The sequence below is a fragment of the Drosophila arizonae genome, chromosome 5, assembly GCF_054131065.1.
Source record: "Drosophila arizonae isolate 15081-1271.41 chromosome 5, UAZ_ARI_1.0, whole genome shotgun sequence".
Lineage (NCBI taxonomy): Eukaryota > Metazoa > Arthropoda > Insecta > Diptera > Drosophilidae > Drosophila > Drosophila arizonae.
This window is the reverse complement of record NC_142925.1, coordinates 14,192,333-14,204,469: the sequence shown is the minus strand read 5'-3', so window position 1 is coordinate 14,204,469 and position 12,137 is coordinate 14,192,333. Positions and strand designations below refer to the sequence as shown.

Below are 12,137 nucleotides of genomic sequence, written 5' to 3'. Positions count from 1 at the left end.
GGACACGAGCAACAGGATACACACACAGCACACACACGCACACGCACATATGCGGGACCCTGGGAAAAGTTAACTTTTTGATTTGAAGAAAAAGTCACACGATGCGGATAGAAACATGTTGCAAGTCAGTCGAAGAGTTGGAGTAGGGGGGGAGGACAGCAGCTGTAATGCAGCAGGTTGCATGGCTTGGGAAAGCGGATAAAGCGACCTTAACAATTGGCTATAAAGCAATTATTGACAGTTGGCCAATTGTTGTGGAGCTCTTCATAGACTGATCTCTATGAGCTTGTCACTCTTATAAATTCTATCAGCCAAGACATGAACCGCACTGTTAGCAAAAGCACGCAAAAAGCTATTTTCGCATAAAACTCTGTTAAGAGATCTGCCAAAATATTTGCACATGAAAATGATAGAAAAATTAAATTAATGAGTTGAGATTTTAAATAGATTATGCATTCTAATATTAATTATGGCGAAACTAATGCATCAACAATTTAGAATATAATAACAAACTATTCATATTTATTAGAGATAATTAAATAGTATATGTATCTGTGTAGACTTATATTAATGAAACAAAAACAACAAGCTCTCGGCTACCACATAAAACTATCCCACGAACTAGACTTATGCGCTAGCCCGTTCCAGCTTGCTCTCCAGAAAGCTTTGCTCAAGCTAAGAACACGTGGTTCTTCTTCTGGCTCTTCGCTCAATTTACCTAATCAACACACACGCGAAATAGCAGTAAATAGTAAATAAATAGAACGACGCCGCCAGGCAGCGACAAGTTTTTTTCTAGCTGGCGTCAGCTTTGAGTAAGTTTTTGCGCGAAAATGGCGACTTATCTGTGCCAAAAATAAGCAAAAGCGAGCGAAAATACATATGTATGTATGTATGCACAGAAATATATACATATGTACATATGCTTACTATGCATATAGCGTGTGCGAACATAGTGGCAGCTTTCGGCTCCCAGTTAAGCTGATTGGTCGGTTCGCAAATTCGCGAGTGCGAGAGCCGAATCGCAATTTTGCATTTGAAAGCTTCGGCTAGGTTCGGCTGGTGTCGGCTGCTATCGGCTGTGCCGCCGAGTGAAAGATAGAGAGCTGTTATTTTTGCATACCCTATGCTGTGAAAGAGTGAATGGGTAGAGTGAAGGCCACAAGATGTTGCAATCATTTGCGGTAAATTGCTAATAAAACATAATTGAAATTTAAGCTCATTAAAGGTATTCATTTAAATAATGAAATTAATGCGAAATAGTTGTATGTGGAAGTGGGAAATATTGCTCAGATGCATGCGTTTAGTTCGAACAGGGTATAGCATAGTCAGCGACTATTAGCGAGAGCAGACTTGTTATTGTTATTGGCTTGTTTTTTGCGTTTTTTTTGCCGGCATTTTGCTCTTGAATTTTGTTTTCGCGTATTTCAAGTTCAAGTTTAGGGACGGCACTGCGTCGCGTTTTCTGCTCGTGTTTTGTTATTTTTGCTTTATTTCTCTTCATTTTTTTTTAGCTTTTTAACGTGCTTTCTGTCTATTATAGTAGCACATAATATGCCCCGCCCGGCTATTGCTGTTGACGTAACTTGTTGCGTCTGTTGTTGTTCTTGTTGTAGGTGGTAGAAATTGCGCAGAAAATTGCGATTAGCTGGCAGAAAAAGCGGAAACAACGCCTTGAACTACATTCCCACATTTGTAACGCAATAAATGTCAATCAATTACTTATTTACATCTGTATTCTAGCATTGAAGTAGATCTTCCGTATTTACATACACACACTTACAATAGTATTTTTTTGCTTGGCCCTGGCACAGCTAGAAGCGACGAAAACAACAAAATTAATGAAATTTGTTTTCGTTGTAAACAACAGAATTGCTGTTACACACATACACACACACAGTTTTTTTTTTTTTGCCAGCAACAACAATTTTTTTATTTTTCGCTGTAAACAAAAATTGTGTAATAATTAAGTGACCCTGAAAAGTTCTACAGATAAAGCAGCGACCAAATGTCGGTTCTTGTTTTTCCATTTTTGTTGTTTTCATTTTTGTTTTTTTGTTATTTGCAAAATGCTTTTTTGGTTTCGTAGAATTCTGAGAGCGTCAATCTAAATGTTCTCTCCCTCTCTCTCTCTGCCTCTTCCTCTCTATCTCTCTCCCTCTCCCTCTCCCTCTCTCTCTTTCCCGCTCTGAAAAAGGGCTGCTTGATAATTTTATGCTGTCCGCGAGCTTTTGCTGTCCCCCCACCTCCTCCCGGTCATGCTCCCAGCATAAATAACTAGTTGTTGTAATGTAAAAATTTCGGTTGATTTTTGTTTTGCTCAGTTCCATGAGTCAGTTGCTTGTATATAGTCGGGCCAGTATATAGCACGGCATACGTGTATATAGAACTATGTATTTGGGGAGCTTTTACCGCCTCTCTGTGTCGCTGTGCTCAGCATTCAGTTTTTTGAGCAACGGCATCCAGAAACAGAAACAAATTTAGTCGGCCGGCAGGCAGGCAGACAAACAATCCGACCCATTACAGTGCCCAGAGCCCCTAGACCCCCAGACCCTTGGTAACTTTATGTCTACTCAAGGTCAGCTTTAACCGTCGACCGATCTGTCCGAGCCATAAACAAGCCAAGAAAAACTAAAACTAAAACTCAATTCTTGTAAGCAGCTCGTCGTAACCTCAACTCGGCACAGAATTTTCGTTTTATTCTTCATAATGGCGCCAACGTCGCGAGCTCGTGCGCGAAAACATCAGCGAATTCGCAGTGTATTAGCCAAGTCCAAATAGTTTACCAATGCCGAACAATGTGCAAAATGAGTGTGAGACAGCGTGACACGTGGCTAAATCACAAAAAGTTTGCCAAAATTCAGCTACAAAGTGCAAGTGCAAAGGCAACGAGAAACGCAGCATAAATACATGTATACATGCATGCCTATACATACATACATATGTCTACATACATATACAATCAACTGTAAAGCAACAGCGACTGGAAATACCCTGCAAAGAAGGTAAGTTCAGCGCCTGGACGCAAAAATTTCGTATTGGAAAATGAAGTTCTGCTCTAGCTGAAGCAACACATAACTATGCATGTATGTATATATGTAGGCGCAACCACGCCCCCATCCCCTTTCTTCTGCTGCTTCTGCTTCTGCTTCCCTCCCGCTCTTTCTGTCAAGCCCTATAAATTCCCATTGTGCTGGACTTGAAAATAATTTCGTTCACATTCAAATTGCTAAAAATAAAATGCTTGGGAAATGTGCGTGTGTGTGTGTGTGCGTGTGTGTGCGTGTGTGTCTAGTTTAGACTACATTTTGGTAAAAACATGGAAAACGCACCCCATGCGCCGTTCATGCCGCTTGCTGTACTTCACTCGCTCAATGTGCCTCGTTTTCCACATGTGCAGCAAAACGGCGAAGGCAACTGCAACTGCAACTGCAACACTCGAGTGGCGTTGGCGGCACAAATGGCATTGCCAATGGAAGGGGCAAATACATACATACATGCATATATACATATAACTAGCTGATATATGAATAAACATACAGACATACATACATACGTGTAAGCAAACGCCGGCGTGGGCCCTATTTTTAGAAAGCGCATATGTGTGCCTGTGTGTGTGCGCGCATGTGAATGCAGGCGAAATTAACGCGCAAACCAACAAAATGGCGCCCAGTGCAAAGTCAAAGTTGCTCGCGCAGTCGCAGTCGCAGTCGCCATCGACGTCGCTGTCGTCATTAACGCAGCAATGCAACAATGCCTCGGTCCATCACATACAACGGCCATGCGCAGTGTGTGCGCCGTACACTAAGCGAAAAGTTGGGAGTGAAGCTTAGACTGAAGTGAGAAATAAAATTCAATTGGAGTACAATTGTTATCACTTTTTCAATTTTGTTAATTAAATTATTTAATATTATTTTAAGATTGAATCTAGAATTTTAATAAGCTTAAAAGAGCAAGCCTAAAAAAAAAAATTTTTTTATATAATCTAAATAATAAAAAATAAAAAATAAAATAAACGCAGTAAAATAGTAAAATACTGAAATACGTCTGGAATATATATACAAGTTACAAATTGCACTGTTTTATTTATTTTTTGCTAACAATTAAATTGTTAAATTGTTTTATTGCTTTTTTAATACGAAAAGTTAAATAAATGATTTAAAAAATAAAATAAAATTTATAAGTATTTATTTATATTAATTTATATTACAATTTACAAGTATAATTAAAATTCGATATTTACTTTATATTACATTTAGAAAAAAATATTGTATTAAAACTAGAACTTTATGACATATTTTTTATTTTTAATTTTTTTATATTTATATATAATTTGATTATTTTTTGTTTACTTTTACTTTTTTACTTTTCTTATTCTTATTTTTAGCACATCAATGAGGAGTTTATATACCTAGATATATTAGTAACACTATAGAACTAATCTGACATATATTTTTATATCAATATTTTCTCTGCCTTTCGTAACTCTTTTCTAGAAATCTCTTCTAAAGCTGCATACAAAGTTCTCGAAGTCTTTCCGTTTCTGCTTGGGGTGCACTCCATTCGTTTCTCTCTGTTTTTCCAAGTGCATTTGTATTTGTAACTGTGTTATGGTGTTTTTTTTTTTCTGCCTGCGCTTCAAATATTTATGGCTGCCTCTGCTCATAAAGCCTCCCCCACCCCCACTCGCTCTCTCTCTCTCTCTTTCTATCTCTGTCTCTCTTTTTCTTTGCTTGCTTTCGCCTAATTTTTCGTACGTTTTTTATACAACTGCCGAGAAATGTTGCCTTTTGCTATCTCCGCGTGTATCTCTATCTATGTGTGCATGTGCGTGTGTGTGCGTGTGTGTGCATGTATCTGCGTGCGCGCTGCAAAAGTGCAATGACCCATGCGTAGCGCGAATGATCGCTGCCCTCCTCTGGCCATGCCCGCTTCCCTCTCCCCCGCCCATTCCACCGGCTCTGCCCTCGACGCCAACACGACGTCGTCTGTGCGGCGGCACAGCTCCGGTTCTATGCCTACGTGCTGCTTTCCATACTCTCTCACACACGCACAAGCGCACACACACACACACACACTCACATTAGAAGTTGCAGCAAAATGACGCGCGCGATAAATTTTCAACGTTTTCAATTCCTCTGCTTTTCGTGATGTTGTCCCACTCACACACACACACACACAGACACTCGCACTCACACAAATAAACTCACACACTTATATATTTGGTTTTACAGTTTTGTTGCACTTTTTATTAATTTTGTTTAGTTGCAGCAGTTTTAATTATTTCCAATTTTTTTCGTTTTTGTTTTTATACACACATATACACTAACACAATTAACAAACACACAAGCCATTCGGGCCTGTTCATATTTACAACATAAAACTAACAAATTCGCTGATATTTCGTATATTTGTGTCCAGCTTTTGCTCTTCCGTCAGTCGCTGTTTAGGATCCACATTGCTTGTCCCAGCCAAAACGTAAATAAAGGGGCGAGGGCAGCAGTGAGAGGAGAGTTTAGCAGCTCTGCAAAGTTAGAAATATATAAGAGATCAATTAGCAAATTTATGATTTACTCACCAAGAATTACAGGAAATCCTCGATTAGACTCCAATGAACAAGATTGAACATGTTCGTACCGCTTTATCTCACCGTAAACAAATATGGAAATTGATCGAATTTTCCATGCCCCATTTTCATAACTTTTTAATTTTGGCTTTTGGTTTTGTTAAAAAAAAAAAAAAATTATTTTTTTTTTAGTTTTATCATATTTCTACATTTTAACTTTTGCCATGGTTTTTGTATTATGAACTAAATGTATAGATGTATGTATATATGTAGCCCAAATACGAATTTTCCTGAATGACGTAAGAATCAAGGCAGACTACTCTAGTTGAATATGGGCTCTGCCACGCCTCCTTCTGCCTTTTAGATATATTTTAACAGAATTATTTTGTTCAGAGTTCCTATTTTTGATTGGGTTCAGGAGAAGTAGAAACAGATGAGATAAATTAAATCACATTAATTAATGAGCTTCGCTAAATGGATATTACCCTTAGTCTAAGACATTTAAGCATATAAGATATGAGGATACTGGCTGAAATAATATAGGCAGCCACACCCCTTTTTATATAGACAATAACAAGCAGGAAGCACTTTATGCAGATGCATATAATCATATATAAAAATATTCCACTTAATATATAACTAATAATATATTGAAACAGACAAGATATACCGTACACTATATATGTATGTAAGTAATAACAAGCATATAAACATATACAATATTTGGCAAGATATACTTCATTTTACATAAACTAAAACAAGCAGGAATACCCCACTTTACACATACATATGTATATATACCCCATAATTAAACCGAATACCCCACTTTATATATGTATAAATAATAAAATACAATCATACCCCACTTACGTACATATATCAAATAATATATTATCATAGCTGATCTCATAGTTGCCCTTTCAACTCTGCCGTCTCCATGCATCTTGCCGCTTGGTTTTGGCATTTCCACTTCCCCATTTTCATTTCCATTTCCATTCCCCGTTCCATTAGCAGTGCATTGCGAAAGAGTTTGTCGAGTGCCTGCAAATGCACAATTTATGGCCAGAGCGGAACGACTGAAGGACCAAAACGTTAACCTGTGCACGGCAGGACGACCATTGTCCATTGTCCATGGTCCATGCTGCATTGTCCATTGTCCATGGTCCATTGTCGATTGTCGATTGTCGGCTTCTGTTTCGGCATATCTAGGAGCTGCGAGTAAACAGAGTCGTGTTTAGAGTGTGTTTAGAGCTGAGCGCGCGCTAATTGCTAATTGCATGAGACTTAAGGGAAATTTCTCAACATCAAAGATAGATAGTCGGCACTTGAGCTGGCAGCCCGCCAGGTAGCCAGCCAGCCAAAGGGTTAGCACAGCTGAGAGTTTTCCATTTTCCAGTTTCCCTTTTCATTTCGCATTTTGCATTTTGCATATGCCTGTGACAAATGCCTCGCTGCAGACATTGATTGAGCTCTCACGTCAGTCCCGCTCGATAATGATAATGAGGACGAAGCCGGAGAAGAAGAAGAAGAAGATGATGATGAACTGATGCTGCTCGTCTGCCTGGCCGTTCGCTGTTTTCTGAGAAATCGGCTAACCAGAAACTTTGCTCAATGGTAATGAGATGCCAAATGTAGAGGGAAGGGTTATATGGAAGGGTCATAAACTGGGCAAACTCTTTTTCCCTAGAACAGTTTTCGCACTTTTTCGCAAAACTCGGCGTTCAATAAACATAAAAAAAAAAAAAAAAATCAGAAACCCTTTCAGTTCGCAGCTATCATAAATTTTCCATTTTCCTCGAACATGTGTTGTGTGTTGTGGCTGGACAGAGCCGGAGTCGACAACGGAGCCAAAGCTGATTAAAACTTATCGCAAAAATATTTGCTATTCGCCCAACAATTTGCTTAGTCGCCCCGAGATTTGGCGTCTTTTGTTGCATTGTTGTTCGCGTGGGCAGAGGTTGAAGACATCGTCAAGGTCAATTGAATTGAATTGCAATCGGTGTGGGCTACCTGCCCATTGACTCGGGGTCTGCGGTTGGATTATGTGCGGATCACCATAGAGCTAATCCCACATAATGAATATAATGACTATATCTGTGCATAGTCAGTCCGAGCGATTAGCACACAGCAAGCGAAAATAGAGTCAAGAAGTCAGCAGAGTCAATAGAGGATAATCCGCCTTACGGGTTTCTCCCACTCCATGTGGCTGTCTGCAAATCTCTTTCGACAGTTTCCGGACTCTCTGAATCGCCAACTCTTATCTTTATGTTAGTAACGAAAATGCAACTGCAACAACTGCAACTGCAACTGCAACGAAAAACTTTCTCTGCAACTGCGCCGAAATTGAGGAAAAATACTGCTGATAAGATTAGAGAGAGCCCAACGGGCACACACACGCAGACAGACGGACGGACAGACGGACGAACGAGCCCGGAGACATTATGCCATAGATTAAGTGTGTTGCAAGTCGGCACAGTTCAGTTCGCTGCAGCTTTTACAATTACTTAGTTGATACGCTGACTGAAGAGTATTTAGAAGCTTATGTATAATTTAGGAAAATGTTATCATTTATTTATTATATTAAAAAAATAAAAATAAATTTTAAAAATTGAAATATTCAAAAACATTTGTATTAAAAATTCATTTTTTTTTTCCTAAAAAAGCATAAATGCTTAAAATTCACTATAAATAATTTATAACATATTATTATATATTTTAATATTAAATTAAATATTATATATTTAATTTTATATCAATTAAATATGATATAAAAAAGCTACAAATATTCGCATCATTTATATAGTCTGAAATTAATTTTAGAGTAGAGTATTTCATATTCGCCTTATAGTTTTTTTATTCACTTCAGCTTTTCATATTTATTTGGTTTTTTTTATCAGCAGTTCGTCGAGTTGAATGCACTTGCGAACTAGTTTAGTTTGGATTCAGATTTGGCTACATAAAAAATAGAAAAATATACATGTATGTATGTGCATACGTGTATGTATGTATATAGTCTATAGCATATAGAAATCTGTATTTAACAAGCAAAGGGTCTGCCAAAAACGTCAGTCGAAATCGTGTAGTGAATGCGGTTGACCTTAATTTCCCGGCCATGATTAATGAATCAGCCGAGTATAAAAAAAAAATAAAGCAAAACAAACAACAAAAAGCAGCGACCACAAAAACAGCGCCAGGAGGAGGAGTAGCAGGAGGATGAGCAGTTGGAGAAATTAATGATGCACAATGTGCAACGAGCCAATTGCCAACTAGCGGCAGGTACAGCATTCTAGCATTAACAACAAAAGGCAGCTCCAATAATGAGCATAATTATGTAATTAAACCGAGCCGAGTGCAAGAAATGCCGCAAAAAGACTCCAACTACTGTTGCCATATGCCAGCCACGTGTGTGCGAGCGAGAGCACAACAGTTGCACATGCGCGACTGTTGCGGATGCTGAATAAATGTGTGTGTGTTTGTGTGTGCGTATGCAATGTGCATGTGTGTGTGTGTGAGCGTATCAGCGAATCGCAGCGCGCTATAGCTGCTGCAATTCCATTGCACACACACACGCACACATACATGCATATGTGCACTTTTTTAATTAAATTCAGCAGCAGCTTCTCTTTAGTCTAGTTACAGCTGACAATTGTGACGTCACATGTACTGTTAACCGTTACAAGGCCAACTAATTTGCATGTGAATGTAAAAAATAAAAGAATATTAAAGAATCAACCAAATCATATGCAAATTTCCAGCTACCCTTGCTATGCAACAGCAACAACAACAACAACAAAAAGTGCATCAATTGCATCGCATTCAAAGGGCTATTGATTGCTGAAGGTCGGCTGCCAGGTCTTAAGGTTTCTAAACTCAATTTGCATAACTTGAGCGAAATGCCAAATAAATTGTCCTATTTCAATTTTGAAATGTCCGTTGCTGATTCCTCTGCTTCTTCTCCTTGTTCTTGATTTTCTTCCTCTACCTACTAAACGTTTTATGCGCTTAGCAGATTGGCATTTTATGGCTTGCATAATTAGTCGAAATTCAAAAAATTAACTGAAGCTAAGGCAAAAGACAAGAAATATAATAAAAAAGGGTTTCTCATTCGTTGAGCAGTAAGGCTAACCAGTTTATGCTGCCAGCGCACAAACACACACACACACACACACAGGCACACACACATGCGTACAACCTGCAGCCAGTTGGACAACTTTGGCCAGTTTAACAAAAAACGAAAAAAAAAAATAACGAAAAAAATGCAGCCGCCACACTTTTTATTTTTACACATACGCCAAAAAGAGCACAAACACAAACACACGCATACGCATTGAAGCCTCAGCACACACACACACACACATGCACAGGGACAGGTTACTCTCTTGGGTGCCAATAGCAGCAGCAGCAGCAGCAGAAGCAGCCGCCATATGCAAGCCTCACCCACACATACACACACACGCACACATGCACACACATAGCCAGCCAGCCACGCGGCGAGCGCAGCGCAAAAACGCACACAACGGCTGCAGACTGCAACGTCGACAGCGACGCGTCGCTGCGTCGACTGCGCTGTCATACAAGTGAGCGAGACAGCAAGAGGGTTGTGACGAGCCGTAGCACAGTTTTGTGGCTTTTCCTTGGCGAGTGTTATATGTGTGCAGGGGAAGTGCGTGCGTGTGTGAGAGGCATATTTCTGCTGTGCTCTATGTGTGTGTCTCTCTATGTGTGTGTGTTTGAAAATGTGCGCGCTGTCTCGCTCGGGAAATTTTGTTTTCAATGACTTGCTGCATACGAGCGCCGTGGCAGTTTTATTCAAGTTTGAGCGCTCGAATCTGCAACAACGTGCCACGCAAAATTCAACAAAATTAAAAAAAAAAAACAACAACAAAAACGCAAAATTCGTACGTGTCGCAGTTCTTTGGGCACTCCAAACAAAATCTAAAAAAATCAACAAAATATTTTTAAATTAAAATTTAAAAATAGCAAAAATTGGATAAACTGCAAACAGCATTTTTGGGATTTGTTATTCAGTGGCTCTGTGTGCGTGTGTGACTCGCTAAAAAAAAAAAAAAAAAAAAAATAAATAAATAAATATACACAATTTATTGCAATTATTAATTAACGAACTTCAAACGAAAATCTGGCAAAAATTCACAAAATTTTCTTATTGAATGTGACGAATAATAAAACAAGGCAAAAGGAACTCAAATTGCATGGAAAGGCAAAAACAAAAACTTGTTCAATAATTCATTAAAAAGTGACATTTTGCAATTGAACCTCGCTTCAATTGCCAATTGCAACCATTTTTGTGGTAAGATTTTAGTATATAAACAAATAATAGATTAGTTTTTCTTTAAATATGTTTGCTTCCTTTTTTGTTTTTAACGTAAACATCTTGACTTTACGCATAATTTCGCAATTAAAAGTTTTTTATTTTGGGTACGTGTAAAAAATACAAAAATACCAAAGGGCCGTCAAATTAAAAATAAAGCAACAAAAATAAACTGGAAAATCCGAAAACCGGTTTCCAAGTGCATTTCGTTTCAATGACGTTTGCTTATCAAAATTTCAAACAAAATGGCGCCCGCTGTTAAAGCGCTGTTGTTGAAAGCTCGCCAAAAAGCTGCGCCGATCGGCAGCGTCGTATAAGACTTTTGCCGTATAAGACAGCGAGGCGTTAATGCGTTGAGCATTAACGAACATATTTCTGCCCAACTCTGCTACCTGCATAGCATTCATCTCTGTCTACCTCTCTCTCTCTCTCACACACTCTCATGGCAATGGTTAGGGATCACTTGGCAGGTTGCTCGATTCTTACCGCATTATCCGCTTTGGCTCGATGGCACAATGGGATCTCAGACAAAAGGCAACGTCTTGCGCATTTTCCGCACAGACAATGCCGGTTGATTGTTTTCCCATTGTCTGGCTGTCGACATTTTAATGTTTTGTTCCATCTATTTTCTTTTTGGCATTATCCTGGCCAATTTTTTATACATATCAAACTGCGTCACATTTGCGATCGCCTGCAAGTGGAGCCAAGGCAGTCGAGTTTGAGTTGAGTTTTTCTTTTCCGCTTACCTGTTGTTCCACGAAACTCCTCCAACGGTTCGTTTCGCCTATTGGCAACACATGGCCAATACGCACGCATGTCCAACATATGCCGCACACACACACACACACACGCACACACTGGTCATCCTCGAGCGTCCAACATATGGCAAACACTTGAGAGCCTTGGCCCATGCCAAAAAACCAAAGAAGCAAAACCCAAATTTTAACGAGTTTCAAATTGAAATACGAGCAACCACTTCGCGGCTGCAGTGCCCCTAGAAGAACAGCCAAACACACACGCACGCACACACACACACACTCACACTCACTAACGCACACCCTCGCTACTTTGCTCTAAGTAAAACAGGAAAAGAATATTCATATACATATAAACGGAATACAAAACTGAAATGAATGAAAACTCCGTAAAGCAAATTATTGCAAGTTTTTTTTCATTTACGTTTTTTGTTTTCATATGCGTGTGTGTGTGCGCGTGTGTGTGACGCTTTCCACTTTCCAGTCA

General features: G+C 39.1%; 2 long non-coding RNA genes across 2 annotated transcripts; one reads left to right on the top strand and one right to left on the bottom strand.

The window, feature by feature from the left end:
* The first annotated feature begins 1,243 nt into the window (after positions 1-1,243).
* Positions 1,244-5,721, top strand: LOC149268547 (uncharacterized). The gene is made up of 2 exons (XR_016270668.1): positions 1,244-3,005; positions 4,388-5,721. It is a non-coding gene; the product is annotated as an uncharacterized LOC149268547 (long non-coding RNA).
* LOC149268546 (uncharacterized) lies at positions 5,222-7,287 on the bottom strand. Its single transcript, XR_016270667.1, has 2 exons — positions 5,579-7,287; positions 5,222-5,524 (listed from the first exon to the last, which is right to left on the bottom strand). It is a non-coding gene; the product is annotated as an uncharacterized LOC149268546 (long non-coding RNA).
* Between the last annotated feature and the right edge of the window lie 4,850 nt (positions 7,288-12,137).